Source organism: Pinus tabuliformis, chromosome X (genome assembly GCF_031772625.1).
Source record: "Pinus tabuliformis cultivar Carrire ecotype Pingquan chromosome X, CPIR1, whole genome shotgun sequence".
Taxonomy (NCBI): domain Eukaryota; kingdom Viridiplantae; phylum Streptophyta; class Pinopsida; order Pinales; family Pinaceae; genus Pinus; species Pinus tabuliformis.
In genome coordinates this window covers 1,386,522,943-1,386,528,597 of record NC_142308.1, presented here as the reverse complement: position 1 = coordinate 1,386,528,597, position 5,655 = coordinate 1,386,522,943, and positions in this window count along the sequence as shown.

Genomic DNA, 5,655 nt, shown 5'->3' with positions numbered 1-5,655 from the left:
AGATTCTAATATTGAATATTTGTCATCAAGACAAATGTCTCTCTACTCTATGGAAGAGTTTGGTAGTTCTGCAGTTGAAATTTTTCTAGGTAGAACATTGAATATCAACAAAAACTTGGAAAAGCTACAATAAGAAGAGCTAACAAAAATCTTACAAAAAAATTCTGCTACATTTGCATGGGAGTATACTGATATGAAAGGTATTTACCCTAACACTTGCATCCATCATATCTATATTGAGGAAAACAGTAGACCAACCAGACAACCTCAGAGAAGGATGAATCCAAATCTTAGGGATATTGTGAAAGAAGAGCTGCAGAAATTACTCAATGTAAACTTCATTTACCCAATCTCAGATAGCCAATGGGTTTCTTCCTTGGTGATAGTGCCCAGAAAGAATGGTAAATGGACGGTGTGCATTGATTTTAGGGAATTGAATAAGGCAACCTTGAAGGATCACTTTCCTTTGCCTTTTATAGATCAAGTATTAGATACATTAGTAGGAAAAAAGTACTTTTCATTTTTGGATGGTTTTAGTGGTTATAATTAAATTCAGGTAGCACCTAAAGATCAGGATAAAACCATATTTACTTTTCCATGGGAAACATTTTTCTACTGAGTGCTTCCTCTTGGATTATGTAATGCACCTGCAACATTCCAAAGCGCAGTACTAGGAATTTTTTCTAATCTAATCCATGATTGTGTAGAGGTATATATGAATTATTTTACAGTCTATAGTAATAGATTTGAAGAAGCCTTGGAAAATTTGGAAAAAGTCCTCAAAAGATGTAAAGAAACAAACCTTTCATTAAGCCATGAAAAAATCTTTATGGTGTTTACTGAAGGTATTGTTTTGGGATATCATACTTTAGGGGATGGGATTAAAGTAGACAAATCCAAAGTTGAAGTCATCTCCAAGTAACCTATTCCAAATTGTCAAAAATATGTTAACATTTTTCTAGGATTTACTGAATATTATAGAATATTTACAGAAAAATTTACCAAAATAGCATCTCCACTCTTCAAACTGCTTACAAAAGACTGTGAATTCAAGTGGAATCTTGATTTCCAATCAACATTTGAAGCCTTCAAAACAAGAATATCTGAAGCACCTATCTTAAGAGGACCGAATTGGAAGCTTCCTTTCCCTATTTCTACCAATGCTTCAGATACAGCTCTAGGAGCTGTATTGGGACAGAAAGACTTGATTCCTTATGCCATTTACTAAATAGGTAAAAATGTGTCCCACTGAATTAAATTATACTGTGACTGAAAAAGATTTCTTAGCCAGTGTTCATGCAATTAATAGTTTCATACATTATATAACAGTCTATGAAAATTTTATTCATACTAATCATTCTGCAATTAGATATTTGATGAAAAAACCTATTACTAATGGTAGAGTTACAAGATGGCTCCTACTTTTACAGGAATTCAATATTACTATGTTAGATAGACCTAGGAAACAAAATATAGTTGTTGATTTCTTCTCTAGGATTCAAAATATCAAAGAGGACTCTCTTGTAGAGGATAAGTTTCCTGATGAATACTTATTTTCAGTAACTACTAAAACTCCTTGGTTTGCAGATATGGCTAACTATTTGGTTATAGGGAAACTACCTCTACATTTATTTCCTAGAGAAAGAAGAAAGATTATTCAAGATAGTTGAAGATATTCATGGATTTCTAATGAATTGTATAAAACAGGGCTAGACTTTGTGATCAGAAGATGTGTCAGGGAAGATGAAATGCCTAATATTCTCAAAGCATGTCATGATGAACCTTGTTGTGGACACTTTTCTGACAAGAGGACAGCTTATAAAATCGTTTCTTTAGGATATTATTGGATGTCCCTCTTCAAAGATGCAAAACAATATGTCAAAATGTGTGACAACTGCCAAAGGGTAGGGAAACCTACCCCCTCAAATGAGATGCCATTACAACCTTAGGTACTCATCGAAACCTTTGAAAAATGGGCTTTAGACTTTATTGGAATTATTGATCCTCCATCCAAGCTAAAAAAGTATATATTGGTGTGTACTGATTATGTCACTAAATGGGTAGAAGCCAAAGCATTATTTTTTGCTAATGAAAATATAGTAGTTAATTTTCTTTATGAGGATAGTTTTACTCGCTTTAGTGTTCCAAGGGAAATTGTGATAGATCAGGGAACTTAATTCACATCCAAAATAGTGGAGAAGCTTATGGAAGAGTACAAGGTCAAGCATAGGAAATCCACTCCTTATCATCTAAAAAAAATGGTCAAGTGGAGTCAAGGAATAAAGTAATTGAAGGAATCATTACCAAGACTGTGCATCTACATAGAAGATATTGGGCAGAAAGGCTTCCTAAAGCCTTATGGGCCTATATAACTACATGGAGGAACACAACAAGACACACTCATTATGAACTTGTTTATGGGAAGGAAGTTCTGCTCCCCATTGAGTTCCAAGTTAAAACCTTCAAGATGGCAGTTCAGTTGGGAATGGATCTATCAGAAGCTCAAAAACATAGACTGGAGTAGTTGAATGAACTAGATGAGTTCCGACAAGAAGCAGTTCAAAGAACTGATCTAGTTCAGTAGCAGAGAGATAAGTGGCATGCCAAATACAACAAGGACAAAAGGTTTCAAGAAGGATATTGGGCATTGCTATTTGATTCAAAGTTCAAATATTTGCAAGGTAAATTTCAAACTCATTGGCTTGGGCCATATGAGATTGAATTTTTTTTTAGCAATGGAGTAGTAAGAATCAAAACAATTGATGAGCACCAAACTCTTCTCCTTGTGAATGGTCATAGATTGAAGATCTATCAAAAGACAATCTCAAAGGAGGATTTTATCAAAATCTTTCAAGATAACTCTGCAATGAGGTTGGTGAAGAAGAATCATTCTTCTCCACCATCCTAGTCTTTGTTTCTTTTCATCATCATCTAGAAAAAAAAAATGTATAAGCTTGAAAACCAATCACTGATTGGCATTGTTATATAGAAAATACAGGGCGAAAATCAGAAGATTCTGATGCCCTATATTTTCCAAAAAGAAAAATATCTCATTTCACTCATAGTTTGTTTCATTCCATTTCATTTCATTTCGCTCCATCTCAACACCACATTACATCAATAAAATTTCTTTCAGTTTCTCTTCATATCCAGCTTTCCATGTATCATCCATACAGTCATTTTTCATTTCCACTTGTTCGCCAAGTCATATGTTATTCACAATGTCATTTTCCATAGATGTTTCTCAATTCTGCATCTGAATTCTGATTCTGAAAATAATCCTGTTACTTTGCAGTGACAATCAAGTGATTAGCCAAAGAAAAAATAATAAAAGAAAGATGCAGGTATGGAAGGAGAAGATCTTTGAAGACATCATCACCTGAAAAGCACCTACAAAGGCAGGCAATTAAAAGTTAGCAAAAAGGAAAGAGGTATGATTCCAAGGTATGGACAAAAACATTTCAAAAGAATAATTCGTATAGTTTGTAAAATCACAGCTCCTTAACATGTAATGATTTAACTTGATGGCTGGCTTAACTCCACCATATCCTTTGCATTAATCCTAATGGTCTCATAATCTATTCCCAAGTTTAACTCGTACTTAGTCGTACACCCTCATTACATTTGTTAAAAGGGCTAAATATGCAGACATGAGATGATTGAATACAACTCTCCTCCACCGACGTTCCACTCTGCAACATATTTATGAACTCAAAATCATAAACTCCATTTAGTCTCGCAAATTTTCATGAGTGACACTCTACCTCCATGCTTGCACACCAAGTTTTTACAGTCTTCATGTCATTTTTTATATACACAGACTTCTACTCTGTAAACCCTCTTTCATTTCATGCTCAATACTCTCCCCATTTCGTAACCACCGATTTTCTCCACGACCCTCTTCTATTTTCCGCTCACATAACCATTCTTCTTTCATAAAACTGTCATTTATAGAGGTGTCTTCACAGTGAGAAGGAAGAATGGGTCTTATAGTGAGAACAGAGCCTGAAGGAGTTAAATTCATGGAAGGATACCCACAGCTTAAGAGCACATTGAAGAAGGCAGGATGGTTGCAGTTCATTAAGAATTTCAAGGCTCATCACAAGGAGGTTACAAAAATGTTTGCAAGATCTTTCAATGGTGTAGAAGTTGAAATTGGAGACATCAAATTTCCAGTGATAGAATCATCAATTGCAGCAGCCACAGAGCTTTCACAAGAAGGAGAGAGATGGTTTACGAACAAGGATTTTGATGAAAAATTCTATTATTCTTTGTAATCCAGGTATTGACATATCAACCTTTAAACGAGGGATTCCTATTCCAGCCTGAATAGATAAGTGGAGTAGTATGCTTTTAATCATTCAAAAATTCATTACATGCGAAGGTAGGTATGGCTCCATGTATATGTATCATATCATATTATTAATGAATTTCTTGGATAATGAAACTATCAACCTCCCTTACTTCTTGTTGAATAGTTTGAGAAAAATGTCTACTACTATGCAAAATAATATAGATGATGTGGAACCTCATCTCTACCATCATCGCCTTATTAAGATCTTGGTTGAAAATCATTTGAAAGAGAGGGAAGATACGTGGGAAAAATTCCTAGTTAGGAACTTCTTCCAAGACCCTCCTGAAGTGCCCTAGGGGAGTTCAGCAAAGAGAAGTAGGAGGAAAAGAACAAATTTAACAATCGAAGATACTCCTACTAGTGTGACCAACGAAAACAGTGAAGAAGAATTGCCTTCAGAAACATTGACTAAAATCAGGAAAAAAGCAAAACAAAAGGAAAGAGGAAAATTGAAGACATTTACTAGACTCCTAGGCCTTCTTCAGAGGAAGAGCATGTGCTTTCTGAAAGATTAGTTAATCTTAAAGAAAAATCAACTAAAGAAAAACAAAAAGGAAAGGAAAAACAGATCATAGCAAAGGGAGACATAAGCTCACAAGGTCTAAGAAGAAGCTCTAGATTAAAGGACAAGTTAAAGAAAACACAAATCAAAGAAGATCAATTCATAGACCTGGGAGGTGAAACTCTAGATCAGTCACCAAAAAATACTCCACTTGATCAAAGTCCACAATATTCTCCTTCTCCTCAGTTAGACTTTGAAACTAGTCCAAGGAAAACAACTCCAGAAATTGATTAATCCCAGCAGCAGATATATGATTTCACTGAATCATTCGAACAATAGAAAACTACAGCAGAACAAGGAACTTCATCTAAATAGCTAGGTACAACTTAGGAAACTTTGATTCAATCATTCAAGTAATAAATTTATGAGCTGGAAGTCTTAAAAATACATGTCTAAATGGAGAATGAAACCTTGAAAGAGCAAAACAAATTGGACAAAGTTATCCATGACAATACCATGCTGCATTTAGGATTATGGCATAAGAAAAATAGAAAATTGAAGAAGAAGAATAGGAGGTTGAGTAGAACCCTCATAAATCTCAAGTACAGATGTCTTGTGATGAAGCCTAGAATGACAGTGACAACAAGAAAGAAGAAAAAGAGGTTGGATGTCTTAGCAGAAGTTTCAAAGCAGATGCATTGAAGGGAGGATTGTTACAAATTTTGGTTGCATGAGGACATGCAACATCTTCACAGTGGGGGTATGTTGAGCCCCAAAACTACCTCTCTTCCAAGAATTT